Raw genomic sequence first — 19,218 nt, 5'->3', positions numbered from 1 at the left:
AAATAAATAATAAAGATTTGGGAAGGGAAAAAAACAACAACAACAACAAGAAAGAAAAACAATAAACACCCAAGAAGCAAACCGAAAAAGGATAAAAAATATTCCAGGGGGGGAAAAAAAAAAAAGAACGATCCTAAAAAAAAAAAGATTCCGGGGGAAAAAAAGGATCCTGAAAAAATATTTCAGGAAAAAAAAAGGTTCCTAAAAAATATTCCAGGAAAAAAAAAATCCTAAAAAAAATATTTGGGGAAAAAATGATCTTCAAAATATTCCAGGAAAAAAAAGATCCTAAAAATATTCCAGGGGGGAAAAATGATCCTAAAAGAATATTTGGGGAAAAAAATGATCCTGAAAATGTTCTGGGAAAAAAAAGGATCCTAAAAAAATATTTGGGGAAAGAAATGATCCTAAAAATATTCCAGGAAAAAAAAGGATCCTGAAAATATTCCAGGGGAAAAAGAACGATCCTAAAAAATATTTTGGGGAAAAAAAATAAGATCCTGAAAATATTCCAGGAGAAAAAAAAGGATCCTAAAAATATTTTGGGGAAAAAAAAGATCCTAAAAAAAATATTCCGGGAAAAAAACAAAACAATCCTAAAAAAATATTTTGGGAAAAAATAAAATGATCCTAAAAAAATAATTTGGGGAAGAAAAAAAAAGGATCCTAAAAAAAATAATTTGGGGGAAAAAAAAAAGGATCCTAAAAAAAATAATTTGGGGAAAACAAAAACGATCCCGAAAAATATTCCGGGAAAAAAGAAAACAAAAAAGATCCCAAAAATTATTCCTGGAAAGGAAAATGATCCTAAAAATATTCTGGGAAAGGAAAATGATCCCAAAAAAAAATGTTGGGACAGGAATCCATCCCAAAAAATATTCCGGGAAAAAAAAACGATCCCAAAACCAATTTTGTGACGGGAATTGATCCCAAAAAAAATATTTTGGAAAATGATCCCAAAAAATATTCCAGGAAAGGAAACAAATCCCAAAAAGAATTTGGGAAAAGAAACGATCCTAAAAATTATTTAGGGACAGGATTCGATCCCAAAAAAATATTCCAGGAATTCTGGATGATCCCAAAAATATTCTGGGAAAAGAAACGATCCCAAAAAAATATTCCAGGAATTCTGGATGATCCCAAAAATATTCTGGGAAAAGAAACGATCCCAAAAAATATTTAGGGAAAGGAAAGAATCCCCCAAAAAAATATAAAAAGTTCCGGGAAGGGAAACGATCGCTCAGAATCGATGCCGGAATTTTCTGGGAATTTTCAAGTTTTTGGGAATTTTTTGGGGGGATTATTTGATCTCGATTTTTGGGGTGATTTTGGGATTATTTCATCTCGATTTTTGGGGAGAAAATCCCAAATTTTGGGGCAATTTTGGGATTATTTTATCTCGATTTTTGGGGTTAAAATCTCGCTATTTTGGGGCTGTTTAGGGTTATTTTAGGTCAGTTTTATCCCAATCTTTAGGGTTAAAATGTCGATATTTTGGGATTTTAGGGGTGTTTTGTGTCAGTGTGTAGGGTTGAAATGTCGAGTTTGGGAATATGGGATTGGGATTTATGGGAATATGGGATTATTGGGAATATGGGATTATTGGGAATATGGGAATATGGGATTGGGATTTATGGGAATATGGGATTTATGGGATTGGGATTTATGGGAATATGGGATTGGGATTTATGGGAATATGGGATTATTGGGAATATGGGAATATGGGATTGGGATATATGGGAATATGGGATTTATGGGAATATGGGATTGAGATTTATGGGAATATGGGAATATGGGATTGGGATTGACAATGGGGTTTATGGGAATATGGGATTGGGATTGGGATTTATTGGAATATGGGATTGGGATTTATGGGAATATGGGAATATGGGTTTGGGATTGACAATGGGGTTTATGGGAATATGGGATTGGGATTGGGATTTATTGGAATATGGGATTGGGATTTATGGGAATATGGGAATATGGGATTGGGATTGACAATGGGATTTATGGGAATATGGGAATGGTTTTGGGAATGTTGGATTTAAAATGGGAATTACAATGGATAGGGGGATATGGGATTGGGAATGGGAATCTGGGAATGGGATTTGGAATATGGGAATATGGGATTTATGGGAATATGGGAATATGGGATTGGGATTTATGGGAATATGGGAATGGGATTGACAATGGGGTTTATGGGAATATGAGATTCGGATTGGGATTTATGGGAATATGGGATTGGGATTTATGGGAATATGGGAATATGGGATTGGGGTTGACAATGGGATTTATGGGAATATGGGATTGGGATTTATGGGAATTTGGGATTGGGATTTATGGGAATATGGGAATATGGGAATGGGATTGACAATGGGATTTATGGGAATGGTTTTGGGAATGTTGGATTTAAAATGGGAATTACAATGGACAGGGGAATATGGGATTGGGAATATGGGAATATGGGATTGGGAATCTGGGAATGGGAATGGGAATGTGGTGGGAATATGGGAATGGGATTGGGAATAGGATTGAGAAAATGGGATTGGGAATCTGGGATTGGGAATCTGGGATTGGGAATGGGTTCGGCCCCTTTTCCTTCCTCCCTCTCCCTTTTCTCCTTTTACTTTTTCTTTTTTTTTCTCTTCCTTTTCTCTTTTTCCTCTTTTTCCCCCTTTTCCTCTTTTCCCTTCTCTTCCCTTTCTCCCTTTTTCCCTTTTTTTTCCCTTCTCTCTTTCCTTTTTTCCCTTTTCCCAGCCCCCTCTCAAAAAAAAAAAAAAAAAACAACCCAAAAAAGCCAACGGGATAGGGATACTGAAAAGGGGAAAAAAAAAATGGAAACAATCCAAGAAGGGGGGGAAAAGGGAGAAAAAAACAACAAAAGGAAAAATGGGAAAAGAGAAAAAAGGGGGAAAATCGGGGAAATGGGGAAGGGGAAAAAATGGGGAAGGGGGAAAATGGAAAAATGAGAAACAGGAAAAATGGGAAAGGGGAAAAAAGGGAAAAAAGGGAAAGGAAAAGAAACGAGAGGAGAAAAGGGAAAAGAGAAGGAGAGAAAGGAGGGGGAAATGGGGAAAAAAGGGGAAAATGGGAAAAGTGGGAAAAAAAAGGGGAAAAGTGGGAAAAAAAGGGAAAAGTGCGGAAAAGATCGTGGGAAAAAAAAAAAAAGGGAAGAAAAGCGGAGGGAAAAGGAGGAGAGGAGCCGGAGCTGGCGCAGGAAGCTCCGCGGGCCGCATTCCCGTTTTTTCCATGATTTTCCCGTGATTTTTCCACGATTTTCCCGTGATTTTCCCACATTCTCGATTCCCTTCCGCGGGGGCCGTGAAGGGGCGGGGCCGAGCGGAGCCGAAGTCGAGGTGCGAGAGGAACCGAACCGAGCCGTGCCGACCTTTACCGAGCTTTACCGAGGGTTACCGAGTTTTACCGAGCCGTGCTGAGTTTTACCGAGTTTTACCGAGCTGTGCCGAACTGTGCAGAGTTTTACTGAGTTTTACCGAGTTTTACCGAGGGTTACCGAGTTTTACCGAGTTTTACTGAGCCGTGCTGAGTTTTACCGAGGGTTACCGAGTTTTACCGAAGGTTACCGAATTTTACCGAGTTGTGCCGAACTGTGCAGAGTTTTACCGAGGGTTGCCGAGCTGTACCGAGCTTTACCGAGTTTTACCGAGCTGTGCCGAACTGTGCGGAGTTTTACCGAGGGTTACCGAGTCGTGCTGAGCCGTGCCGAGCTTTACCGAGCTTTACCGAGTCGTGCTGAGCCGTGCCGAGTTCTGTCGAGTTTTACCGAGGTTTACCGATTTTTGCCGAGTTTCGCCGATCTTTCAAACCGATCCGTGCCGAGTTTTACCAAATTTGACCGATCTGTACCGAACCGAAGCGGGTTTTGCCGAGCTTTGCCGAGCTGTGCCGAGCTTTGCGCGATGTTCTGCGGGTCCCTCCTGCACTGCAAAGCGGTAAGCGCTGCAAATTCTTTTTATTTTATTATTTTTTTGGTCGTTTTTCCTTTATTTTTTTTTTTTTTTTTGCCTCAAAAGTTGGGAAAGATTAAAAAACAATAAAAAGGAACGGCGCATTCCTGCTTTTTTTAAATTTATTTTTAATTTTTTTTTTTTTTGGTCCAAAAAAGTGAGGGAAAAAAAAAAAAAAAGGAAAAATAAAATAAAATCGCGTTAGAGTCCGCTCGCCACCTGGAGGAGGGTGGGAAAAATTAATTCCTTGAGAATACCACAAAAAAAAAAAAAAATCTGGAATTCTGGAAAAAGTTGGGATTGGAGGGATGGGGAAGAAGTAAAAAAAAAAAAAAAAATAGATTGGTGATTTTGATTTTTGATCTTTTTATTTTCGTGTGTGTGGAACGCGAGTTTTTTGTATCGGGATAATTCTTGGATTTTCCTTGAAAAAGTTGAATTTTTTTTCGGGTTGATTTTTTTATTATTATTATTATTCTTATTTTGCGGATTTGTGCGTTTATTTGGGAGGGAAAATGCCAAATAATTCCCAAATTCTCTCTGTGATTCCTTGTGAATATCCGGATTTATTTTGACCTTGGGAACGAAAAAAACCAGAAAAAAAAAAACCCACAAAAAAATTCCCAAAAATCCCCAAAATTGGGAAAAGGAGGCCTGGACAAAAATCCAGGTGGGATTTCTTGGTTTTGTTTTTGGGGTTTTTTTTTTTCTTCCCCCCCATTTTTTCCCATTTCCCCCAATTTTTTTTTCCTTTTTTCCTCCCCATTTCTTGCCATTTTCCCCATTTTTTTCCTTTTTTTCCTCCCCATTTCCCCAATTTTTTCTTAATTTTTTTCTCCCCATTTTTTCCCATTTTCCACATTTTTTTTTCTTTTTTTCCCCGTTTTCCCCAAATTTTTTCCCCCCTCTTTTTTCCTCCCCTTTTTTCCCATTTTTTCCCATTCTCAGGGAATTCCCAGATCCCTGAACTCCTCCTTCCCATCCCGGGGATATTTGGGAATAATCGGATTTACCTCATGATTAAAAAATTAATTAATCAATCAATTTTATTTAAAAAAAAAGCAAACAGGAATTTTAAATTGTAAATCCCAGGGAACTGATTTTCATAGAGAATTTTTTTTGGGATTCAGGGGGAAAAAAATGGGATGGGATAAAAATCCCGGAATTCTGAGCGGGAATTCCAGAGCTAGGGGGGATCAATCAATCAATCAATCGATCAATCAATCCATCAATCAATCAATTTGTATTGGATATTGAGAAGGAATGAATTAATAATAATCAATAATAAATCAATATTGGGTGTTGGACAAAAATAATTATTGGAGTTAAAGGAATCAATCAATAACGGAATTAATTAATCAATTAATCAGTAATGGATATTGGAAAGGAATCAATAATTAATAATCAATATTAGATATTGTAAAGTAATCAATAATCAATAATTAATATTGGATTTTGGACATAAATAATCAATTATTGGAGCTGAAGGAATCAATCAATAAAGAAATTAATCTGTGTTGGATACTGGAAATAAATCAATAACTCATCAATAATAAATCATCAATCAATAAGTAATACATAAATAATAATTAATCAATCAGTATTGGATATTGGAAAGGAATCAATAATTAATTAATACTGGATATTGGAAATAAATAACGAGATAATTATTGGAGCTGAAGGAATCAATCAAAGGAATCAATTATTAATAATCAATAAACAAAGGGCTCAATCAATGGTGGAAATCAATACCTGATATTGGAAATCAATCAATCAATCTTCAGTATTGGATGTCAATCAATACCTGATACCGGAAATCAATCAATCAATACCTGATATTGGAAATCAATCAATCAGTCAATCAGTCAATCAATCAATCTTCAGTATTGCATGACAATCAATCAATACCTGATACTGGAAATCAATCAATCATTCAATCAATCAATCTCCAATGCTGGATGTCAATCAATCAATCAATCAATCAATCCCTGATATTTGAAATCAATCAATCAATCATCAATATTGGATATCAATCAATCAATCAATCAATCAATATCTGATATTGGAAATCAATCAATCCAATCAATATCTGATATTGGAAATCAATCAATCAATCGATCAATCAATATCCGATATTGGAAATCAATAAATTGATCAATCAATACCCGATATTGGAAATCAATTGATCAATGAATAACCGATATTGGAAATCAATCAATCAATCAATCAATCAATCAATATCTGATATTGGAAATCAATCAACCGATCAGCCGATCAATCCTTCCAAAGCAATCAATATCTGGAGAGATATCCGTACCCGATCAATCACAAACCATCAATAATCGATAAGGGGGGGTTGATTAACGACACTCGATGAACCCAACGCTCGTTAATTGAAGTCATTAATAAATGAGGGCGCTCTCGACGTTAATTAGCAATCATTAATGATTAATCAATAACCGAGGCTCCGGTAAGGGTCATTGACGAGCCCTGATCAATTAGTCAGTGAATCCGTACACAGGGACGCGCTCGTAATCAATAACCGGTGATCGGTGACCAATAACAACAAATGATCAATAACCGGTGATCGGTGACCAATAACAACAAATGATCAATCAATAACCGGTGATCGGTGACCAATAACAACAAATGATCAATAACCGGTGATCGGTGACCAATAACAACAAATGATCAATCAATAACCGGTGATCGGTGAGCAATAACAACAAATGATCAATCAATAACCGGTGATCGGTGACCAATAACAACAAATGATCAATCAATATCCGGTGATTGGTGACCAATAACAACAAATGATCAATAACCGGTGATCGGTGACCAATAACAACAAATGATCAATCAATATCCGGTGATTGGTGACCAATAACAACAAATGATCAATAACTGGTGATCGGTGACCAATAACAACGAATGATCAATCAATAACCGGTGATCGGTGACCAATAACAACAAATGATCAATAACCGGTGATCGGTGACCAATAACAACAAATGATCAATAACCGGTGATCGGTAACCAATAACAACAAATGATCAATCAATATCCGGTGATCGGTGACCAATAACAACAAATGATCAATAACCGGTGATCGGTGACCAATAACAACGAATGATCAATCAATAACCGGTGATCGGTGACCAATAACAACAAATGATCAATAACCGGTGATCGGTGACCAATAACAACAAATGATCAATAACCGGTGATCGGTGACCAATAACAACAAATGATCAATAACCGGTGATCGGTGACCAATAACAACAAATGATCAATAACAAATCATCAATAACAAATTATCAATAACAGATAATAACAATAATAATACATAGTAAATTATCAATAGCAAATAATCAATAACCAATAATCAATAACCAATAATCAATCAATAACCAATGATCAATGAGCAATAATCATTAAGCAATGAAAAATAACCAATGTTTATTCATTAACCAATGATCAATAACCAATGTCCAATAAGGAATGATCAATAACCAATAGTCAATCATTCATTAACCAATGATCAATAACCAACGATCTCAGATAATCAATAGCAAATGATCAGCAATGACCATCAATCAATAATACCAATCAATAACCAATGACCAATAACCAATGATCAATAACCAATGATCAATAACCAATAGTCAATCATTGATTAACCAATGATCAATAACCAACGATCACAGATAATCAATAGCAAATGATCAGCAATGACCATCAATCAATAATACCAATCAATAACCAATGACCAATAACCAATGATCAATAACCAATGATCAATAACCAATGATCAATAACCAATGATCAATCAATAACCAATGACCAACAACCAATGACCAATAACCAATGATCAATAACCAATGATCAATCAATAACCAATGACCAACAACCAATGACCAATAACCAATGACCAATAACCAATGATCAATCAATAACCAATGACCAATAACCAATGATCAATAACCAATGACCAACAACCAATAACCAATGACCAATAACCAATGATCAATCAATAACCAATGACCAACAACCAATGACCAATAACCAATGACCAATAACCAATGATCAATCAATAACCAATGACCAATAACCAATGATCAATAACCAATGATCAATAACCAATAACCAATGACCAATAACCAATGATCAATCAATAACCAATGATCAATAACCAATGATCAATCAATAACCAATGACCATTAACCAATGACCATTAACCAATGACCAACAACCAATGACCAATAACCAATGACCAATAACCAATGATCAATCAATAACCAATGATCAATAACCAATGATCAATAACCAATGACCAATAACCAATGATCAATCAATAACCAATGATCAATCAATAACCAATGACCAATAACCAATGACCAATAACCAATGATCAATCAATAACCAATGACCAATAACCAATGATCAATAACCAATGATCAATAACCAATAACCAATGACCAATAACCAATGATCAATCAATAACCAATGATCAATAACCAATGATCAATAACCAATAACCAATGACCAATAACCAATGATCAATCAATAACCAATGATCAATCAATAACCAATGACCAATAACCAATGACCAATAACCAATGATCAATCAATAACCAATGACCAATAACCAATGATCAATAACCAATGATCAATAACCAATAACCAATGACCAATAACCAATGACCAATAACCAATGATCAATCAATAACCAATGACCAATAACCAATGACCAATAACCAATGACCAATAACCAATGATCAATCAATAACCAATGACCAATAACCAATGATCAATAACCAATGACCAACAACCAATAACCAATGACCAATAACCAATGATCAATCAATAACCAATGATCAATCAATAACCAATGACCAATAACCAATGACCAATAACCAATGATCAATCAATAACCAATGACCAATAACCAATGACCAATAACCAATGATCAATAACCAATAACCAATGACCAATAACCAATGACCAATAACCAATGATCAATCAATAACCAATGACCAACAACCAATGACCAATAACCAATGATCAATAACCAATGATCAATCAATAACCAATGACCAATAACCAATGACCAATAACCAATGATCAATCAATAACCAATGACCAATAACCAATGATCAATAACCAATGATCAATAACCAATGACCAATAACCAATGACCAATAACCAATGACCAATAACCAATGATCAATCAATAACCAATGACCAATAACCAATGATCAATAACCAATGACCAACAACCAATAACCAATGACCAATAACCAATGATCAATCAATAACCAATGACCAATAACCAATGATCAATCAGTAACCAATGATCAATAACCAATGACCATTAACCAATGACCAACAACCAATGATCAATCAATAACCAATGATCAATCAATAACCAATGACCAATAACCAATGATCAATAACCAATGATCAATCAATAACCAATGACCATTAACCAATGATCAATAACCAATGATCAATCAATAACCAATGATCAATCAATAACCAATGACCAATAACCAATGACCATTAACCAATGACCAATAACCAATGACCAATAACCAATGATCAATAACCAATGATCAATCAATAACCAATGACCATTAACCAATGACCAATAACCAATGATCGTTCATTAGCAATGAATCAATAACTGATAATCAATACCTAATAACCGTTCATTAACGGATGATCAATAGCGGGTAATCAATGAGGAACGATCAGTAACTAATAATCACTCATTAACGATCAATAATCAACAGTCAATCATGAACAAATGATCAATAACCAGCGATCCATTACAAATAATCAATGACCGATCGATCGATCGATCCATGGAACGTTCAACGGAGCGATGCAATTAATGAATTAATTAATGAATTGATTAATTAATGAATTAATGAATCAATGAATCAATAAATGAATGAATCAATTAATCAATTAATCAATTAATTAATTGATTGATGAGTGCCGGGGCCATCGATGAACGTCCATTAATTAATGATGGACTCATTAATAACCCGCCCCTGATAACGACAGCCCTGATAATGACAATAATAATAATAATAATAACAACAATAATAATAATAATAATTACAATAATAATAATAATAATAATAATAGTTAATAACGGTATGTTTAACGGAGCGATGGAATTAATTAATTAATTAATTAATTAATCAATTAATTACTGAGTGCCGTGGCCATCGATGAATGTCCATTAATTAATGATGGACTCATTAATAACCCGCACCTGATAACGATAGTAATAATAATAATAATAATAATAATAATAATAATAATAATAATAACAATAATAATGGTAATTAATAACGGGATGTTTAATGGAGCGATGGAATGAATGAATGAATTAATTAAGGAATTAATGAATGAATGAATCATTGAATGAATGAATGAATTAATTAATTAATCAACGAATCAATCAATTAATTAATTAATTAAGGAATTCATGAATGAATGAATCATTGAATCAATGAATTAATTAATTAAGGAATTCATTAACGAATGAATGAATCAACGAATGAATGAATGAATGAGTGCCGGAGCCATAAATAACAATAATTAATAGCAGAAATAATAAGAACCGACAATGCTAATTATGAATTATGAGTTATGAATTCTGAATTATGAGTTATGAATTATGAATTATGAATTATGAATTATGAATTCTGAATTATGAATTATGAATTCTGAATTCTGAATTATGAATTCTGAATTATGAGTTATGAATTCTGAATTCTGAATTATGAATTCTGAATTCTGAATTTTCCATTGGGGCGCTGCCTGGCCGGGATTTGCTGAGGTCTGTGCCATGAAGCCGTTCATGAATTCATTAATGGCATTAATGAGAACTTCATTAATTAAACTCGCTCTAATGAACGGAGGGGATTTCTTAGAGGTTATAAAAAATGAACGGGGGAAAACAAAAAATGGAATTACGGGAATGGGAGGAAACGTCAAAAAATGGAATTACGGGAATGGGAGGAAATGTCAAAAAATGGAATTACGGGAATGGGAGGAAATGTCAAAAAATGGAATTACGGGAATGGGAGGAAACGTCAAAAAATGGAATTATGGGAATGGGAGGAAACGTCAAAAAATGGAATTACGGGAATGGGAGGAAATGTCAAAAAATGGAATTATGGGAATGGGAGGAAACGTCAAAAAATGGAATTATGGGAATGGGAGGAAATGTCAAAAAATGGAATTACGGGAATGGGAGGAAACGTCAAAAAATGGAATTACGGGAATGGGAGGAAATGTCAAAAAATGGAATTACGGGAATGGGAGGAAACGTCATCAACTCGAAACAATGGAAACATGGAAAAGGTATCGAGGTAAAAACTCATCAATAGGAAAAATGGGAAAGCGAAAAAATGAGAAAACATGGAAAATGGAAAATGGAAAAAAATAAAAATTTACAGAAAGAAAAAATTAGAAAAAGTGGGAAATTATCGAAATGGAAAATATCAAAATGAAAAGTTATTAAAAAATGGAAAAAGGAAAAGTGAAAAAAATAGAAAATGGAAAAAATAAAAATTTACAGAAAAAAAATTATAAAAAATGGGAAATTATCAAAATGGGAAATTATCGAAATGAAAAATATAAAAATGAAAAATATAAAAATGAAAAGTTATTAAAAAATGGAAAAAGGAAAAGTGAGAAAAATAGAAAATGGAAAAATGGAAAATGGAAAAAATGGCAAAAAGAAAAAATTATAAAAAATGGGAAATTATCGAAATGAAAAATATAAAAATGAGAAATTATTAAAAATGTAAAGTTATTAAAAAATGGAAAAATGTAAAAATGAAAAGTGATAAAAACAGAAAATGGAAAAATGGAAAATGGAAAAATCACAAATTATAAAAAATTAAAAAATGTAAAAATCAAAAATTATAAAAATAAAAAATGTAAAAATAAAAAAATTTTAAAACTGAAAAAATGCAAACATAAAAATTATAAAAATAAAAATTATAAAAATAAAAATAATTCTAAAAATAAAAATTATAAAAATAAAAAAATTATAAAGAATGGAAAATAATAAAAATGGAAAATTAGAAAAATGAAAAATTATAAAAATAAAAAATTTAAAAATGAAAAATTATAAAAAATGAAAACTGTAAAAATAAAAAATTACAATAAAAAATATAAAAAAAATGAAAATGAAAAATGTAAAAATAAAAATTTGAAAAATCTAAAAATAAAAATTATTAAAATGAAAATTATAAAAATGAAAAATTATAACAATAAAAATTCTAGAAATAAAAAATAAAAATTATGAAAATTAAAAATATAAAAATGAAAAATTATGAGAAACATAAAAATGAAATTATAAACATGAAAATTATGAAAATAATTCATGAAAATGTAAAATTTTTACATTATGAAAACAAAAAATATGAAAAAATTATTTTTTAAAAATTATCAAAATATTAAAAAATATAAAAAATGTAAAAAACAAAAAAAAAGTCAAAACCTAAAACTTATAAAAATAAAAATATTATAAAAAATAATTTAAAAATTATAAAATTATAAAAAAAATTAAAAATACAAATTAAAACAATTATAGGAATAAAAAATCAGGAAAGTAAAAATTATTTTTAAAAATTGTAGAAATATTAAAAATATAAAAAACATAAAAATGGAAAAACTTCAAAATTTAAGAATTATAAAAATAAAAAAATCATAAAAATATTAAAATTGTAAAAATTAAAAAAATTACGAATTAAAAAATTTCTAAAAATAAAAAAAGTTATGAAAATAATTCAAAAAAATTCAAAAAAAATTAAAACATAAAAATAAAAAAATAAAAAATATAAAAATACAAAATATAAAAATAATGAAATTTTCAAAATTTTAAAAATTTCAAGTTGAAATACAAAAATAAAAAAAATGAAAATAAAAATAATTTTTAAAAAATTTTAAAAATTAAAAAATATGAAAATGAAAACTTCAAAATTTAATAATTATATCAACAAAAAATTATAGAAATGAAAAATGTAAAAATAAAAAACATAAAAATATAAAAATATTAAAAATTTAAAAATATTTTCAGGTATTGAAGGGAATAAATTTTATAGAAAATTATAAAAATCAAATAAAAAATTTAAAAATTATGAAAAATAAAAATTTAAGGAATTATAAAAATAAAAAATCATAAAAAAATAAAACCATGATAAAAATAATAAATTAAAAATAGAATTATAAAAAATAATAAAATATAAAATAATATAAAATATTTCCAGTTATTGAAAGAAATATTTGAAAAAATTAAAATTATAAAAATTTAAAAAATATATAAAATATTATAAAAATAAATAAATTTTAAAAATTAAAAAATAAAATATTTTTAGGTTTAAAAAAATGTATTTGAAAAAATGAAATTATCGAATAAAAAAATTGGAATTAAAAATAGAAAAATAAATTCTAAAAAAAAAAATTGGGGAAAAAAGAAACGGATAAAAATTAATAAAAAAATAAAATAAAATTAATAAAATAAAAATGAACTGGGAATAAAATGGGAATAAAAATGGAATGAAAATGGAAATAAAAACAGAAATAAAATGGGAATTAAAATAGAAATAAAATGGAATTAAAATCGAAATAAATGCGAATTAAAATGGAAATAAAAATAGAAATAAAAATAGAAATAAATGGGAATAAAAATGGAAATAAAATAGAAATAAATGGAATAAAAATGGAAATAAATGGGAATAAAAATGGGAATAAAATGGGAATAAAATGGAAATAAATGGGAATAAAAATGGAATTAAAATAGAAATAAAAATAGAAATAAAATGGAAATAAATGGGAATATAAATGGAAATAAAATAGAAATAAATGGAAATAAATGGAAATAAATGGGAATAAAAATAGAAATAAATGGAATAAAAATGGAAATAAATGGGAATAAAAATAGAAATAAAATGGAAATAAATGGGAATAAAAATGGAACTAAAATGGGAATAAAAATGGAAATAAAATGGGAATAAAATAAAAATAAATGGAAATTAAATGGGAATAAAAATGGCATTAAAATAGAAATAAATGGGAAATAAAAATAGAAATAAATGGGTATAAAAATGGAAATAAAATACAAATAAAAATGGAAATAAAAATGGAAATTAAGTGGAAATTAAAACAGAAATAAATAGAAATAAATGGGAATAAAACAGAAATAAATGGAAATAAAAATGGATTTAAAATTGGAAATAAATGGAAATAAAAATGGAATTAAATGGAAATAAAATAGAAATAAAATGAAATTAAAATAGAAATAAATGGAAATAAATGGGAATAAAAATGGGAATTAAAATGGAATAAAAATGGAAATAAAAATGGAATTAAATGGAAATAAAATAGAAATAAATGGGAATTAAAATGGGAATAAATGGGAATAAAATAGAAATAAAATGGGAATAAAAATGGAAATAAAATAGAAATAAATGGAAATAAAAATGGAATTAAATGGAAATAAAATAGAAATAAAATGGAAATAAAATAGAAATAAATGGAAATAAATGGGAATAAAAATGGGAATTAAAATGGAAATAAAATGGGAATAAAAATGGAAATAAAATGGGAATTAAAATAGAATTAAATGGAAATAAAATAGAAATAAATGGGAATAAATGGGAATAAAAATGGAAATAAAATAGAAATAAATGGAAATAAAAATGGAATAAAAATGGAAATAAAAATGGAATTAAATGGAAATAAAATAGAAATAAATGGGAATTAAAATGGGAATAAATGGGAATAAAATAGAAATAAAATGGGAATAAAAATGGAAATAAATGGGAATTAAAATAGAATTAAATGGGAATAAATGGAAATAAAATAGAAATAAATGGGAATTAAAATAGAAATAAATGGGAATTAAAATGGAAATAAATGGGAATTAAAGTAGAAATAAATGGAGATAAAGGGGAATAAAAATGGAAATTAAATTGAAATTTTAATAGCAATAAAATGGAAATAAATCGAAATAAAATAGAAATAAAAATGGGAATTAAGTGGAAATTAAAAGAGAAATAAATGGAAATAAATGGGAATAAAAATGGGAATAAAATTGCAATTAAATAGAAATTAAATTGTAATTAAATAGCAATTAAATCGAGAAATTAAAATGTCATTAAATGGAATTTCAGGGGAAATGAAATAGAAATTAATTGGAAATTAATTGGAAATAAAATTGGAATTAATAGAAATTGTTAGAAATTAAATGGAAATTAAACTGAAATTAATGGGGAATTAAATGGGAATAAAATAGAAATTAAATTGTAATTAGGTATCAATTAAAAATTAAATTGCAATTAAATTAGAATTAATGGAAATAAAATGGAAATTAAATTGGAAATAAAACGGAATTAAAATGGAAATTAAATAGAATTAAAATGGAATTAAAACGGAAATTAAATGGAATTAAAATGGAAATTAAATAGAAATAAAACGGAAATTAAATGGAATTAAAATGGAAATTAAATGGAATTAAGATGGAAATTAAATGGAATAAAAACAGAAATTAAACGGAAATTAAATAGAAATAAAATGGAATTAAAACGGAAATTAAATGGAATTAAAATGGAAATTAAATAGAAATAAAATGGAAATTAAATGGAATTAAAACGGAAATTAAATGGAAATAAAATGGAAATTAAATGGAATTAAAATGGAAATTAAATAGAAATGAAATGGAAATTAAATGGAATTAAAACGGAAATTAAATGGAATTAAAATGGAAATTAAATGGAATTAAAATGGAAATTAAATAGAAATAAAACGGAAATTAAATAGAAATAAAACAGAAATTAAATGGAATTAAAATGGAAATTAAATGGAATTAAAATGGAAATTAAATAGAAATAAAATGGAAATTAAATGGAATTAAAATGGAAATTAAATGGAAATAAAATGGAAATTAAATAGAAATAAAACGGAAATTAAATAGAAATAAAACGGAAATTAAATGGAATTAAAATGGAAATTAAATGGAATTAAAATGGAAATTAAATAGAAATGAAATGGAAATTAAATGGAATTAAAACGGAAATTAAATGGAATTAAAATGGAAATTAAATGGAATTAAAATGGAAATTAAATAGAAATAAAACGGAAATTAAATAGAAATAAAACGGAAATTAAATGGAATTAAAATGGAAATTAAATGGAATTAAAATGGAAATTAAATAGAAATAAAACGGAAATTAAATAGAAATAAAACGGAAATTAAATGGAATTAAAATGGAAATTAAATGGAATTAAAATGGAAATTAAATAGAAATAAAATGGAAATTAAATGGAATTAAAATGGAAATTAAATAGAAATGAAATGGAAATTAAATGGAATTAAAACGGAAATTAAATGGAATTAAAATGGAAATTAAATGGAATTAAAATGGAAATTAAATAGAAATAAAACGGAAATTAAATGGAATTAAAATGGAAATTAAATGGAATTAAAATGGAAATTAAATGGAATTAAAATGGAAATAAAATGGAAATTAAATGGAATTAAAATGGAAATTAAATGGAATTAAAATGGAAATTAAATAGAAATAAAATGGAAATTAAATGGAATTAAAATGGAAATTAAATAGAAATGAAATGGAAATTAAATGGAATTAAAACGGAAATTAAATGGAATTAAAATGGAAATTAAATGGAATTAAAATGGAAATTAAATAGAAATAAAACGGAAATTAAATGGAATTAAAATGGAAATTAAATGGAATTAAAATGGAAATTAAATAGAAATGAAATGGAAATTAAATGGAATTAAAATGGAAATAAAATGGAAATTAAATGGAATTAAAATGGAAATTAAATAGAAATAAAATGGAAATTAAATGGAATTAAAATGGAAATTAAATTGAATTAAAACAGAAATTAAACGGAAATTAAATAGAAATAAAATGGAATTAAAATGGAAATAAAATGGAAATTAAATGGGAATAAAAATAGGAAATAAATAAAAATAAAGGAATTAAATGGAAATAAAATAGAAATTAAATGGGAATAAAAATGGAAATAAAATTGGAAATAAAAGGAAATTAAAATAGAAAAAAAATGGAAATAAAATAAATAAAAATGGAAATAAATGGAAATAAAAATGGGAATTTTCATTGGGAATTTTCATTGGGATTTTTTTAATTTTTAGTTGGGAATTTTTAAATTTGTAATTGGGAATTTTTAATTGGGAATTATAATTTTTAATTGGGATTTTTAATTGGGAATTTTAAAATTTTAATTGGGAATTTATATTTAATTGGGAATTTTAATTGGGAACTTCTTTTTAATTGGGAATTTAAGATTTTTAATTGGGAATTTTAAAATTTTAACTGGGAATTTTTAATTGGGAATTCTGGGAATTCTGTCATGGAAATCTGGGAATTCTAACTGGGAATTCCGGCTGAAAAAATCCTGGAATTTTTTTCGGTGAAATTTTGGGAATTCTGGCTGAAAATCTGGGAATTCTGGATGGAATTCTGGGAATTTCCTACTGGAAATCTGGGAATTCCGGCTGGGAATTCCGGGTAGGAAATCTGGGAATTCTGTCACAGAATTCCGGCTGAAAATCTTGGAATTTTTTTGGTGAAAATTTGGGAATTCTGACTGGGAATTCTGGGAATTTCTGACTGGAAATCCGGGAATTTTGAGTGGAAATTTGGGAATTCTGACTGGGAATTCCGGCTGAAAAATCCTGGAATTTTTTCGGTGAAAATTTGGGAATTCTGGATGGAATTCTGGGAATTTCCTACTGGAAATCTTGGAATTCCGGCTGGAAATTCTGTGTAGGAAATCTGGGAATTCTGACTGGGAATTCTGGCTGAAAATCTTGGAATTTCTGTTTGGAAATCCAGGAATTTTGAGTGGAAATTTGGGAATTCTGACTGGGAATTCTGGCTAGGAAATCTGGGAATTCTGTCTCGGAATTCCGGCTGAAAAATCCTGGAATTTTTTCGGTGAAAATTTGGGAATTCTGGCTGGGAAATCTGTGAATTTCTGTTTGGAAATCCGGGAATTTTGACTGGAAATTTGGGAATTCTGGATGGGAAATCTGGGAATTCTGTTGTGGAATTTCCGGCTGAAAAAAATCTTGGAATTCCGGCTGGGAATTCTGGGTAGGAAATCTGGGAATTCTGTCTCGGAATTCCGGCTGAAAAATCCTGGAATTTTTTCGGTGAAAATTTGGGACTTCCGGCTGAAAATCTGGGAATTTCTCACTGGAAATTTGGGAAGTTCTGTCTGGAAATCTGGGAATTCTGTCACGGAATTTCCAGCTGAGAATCTTGGATTTTTTTCGGTGAAAATTTGGGAATTCTGACTGGAAATCTGGGAATTCTGGATGGAATTCTGGGAATTTCCGGCTGAAAATCTTGGAATTCTGTCGGGATCTTGCAGCTGAAAATCTGGGAATTTCTAAGTGGAAATCTGGGAATTCTGTCGGGGAATTCCAGCTTAAAAAATCTTGGAATTTTTTTGGGTGAAAAATCTGGGAATTTCCGGCTGGGAATTGCGGCTGAAAATCTTGGAATTTCTGTTTGGAAATCCGGGAATTTTGAGTGGAAATTTGGGAATTCTGTCACAGAATTCTGGCTGAAAAATCCTGGAATTTTTTCGGTGAAAATTTGGGAATTCCGGCTGAAAATCCTGGAATTTTTTTCGGTGAAAATCTTGGAAATTTTGGTTGGAATTCTGGGAATTTCCGGCTGAAAATCTGGGAATTCTGTTGGGGAATTCCGGCTGAAAAAATCTTGGAATTTTTCGGTGAAAAATCTGGGAATTCCGGCTGGGAAATCTGGGAATTTCTGTCTGGAAATCCGGGAATTCTGGGTGGAAATTTTGGTTGGAAATCTGGGAATTTTGAGTCAAAATTTTGTTATTTTTGATTTTTTAATTTTTATTTTATTTTATTCTTTATTTTATTTTATTATTTTATTTACTTTTTTTACTTTTACATTTTATTTTTATCTTTTTTTATTTTTTAATTTTTATTTTACTTTTATTCTATTTTTATTCTTTTTTAAATTTTATTCTTATTATATTTTTATTTTTCTATTATTTTTATTTTATTTTTATTTCATTTCTACTTTATTTTTTTATTTTTATTTTGTTTTACTTTTATTTTTTTGTTTTGTTTCTATTTTTATTTTCTTATTTTATTTCGGTTCTTTATTTCTATTTTTAATTTTAA

The 19,218-nt window shown here is 28.9% G+C and overlaps 1 protein-coding gene across 1 annotated transcript in view; it reads left to right on the top strand.

Moving 5' to 3' along the window:
- TCF4 (transcription factor 4) overlaps window positions 1-19,218 on the top strand; it is a 145,471-nt gene that overhangs the window by 90,814 nt on the left and 35,439 nt on the right. The window lies entirely within an intron of this gene.

The sequence above is a fragment of the Cinclus cinclus genome, chromosome Z, assembly GCF_963662255.1.
Source record: "Cinclus cinclus chromosome Z, bCinCin1.1, whole genome shotgun sequence".
Classification (NCBI taxonomy): domain Eukaryota; kingdom Metazoa; phylum Chordata; class Aves; order Passeriformes; family Cinclidae; genus Cinclus; species Cinclus cinclus.
This window is presented reverse-complemented; position numbering and strand designations above follow the sequence as displayed.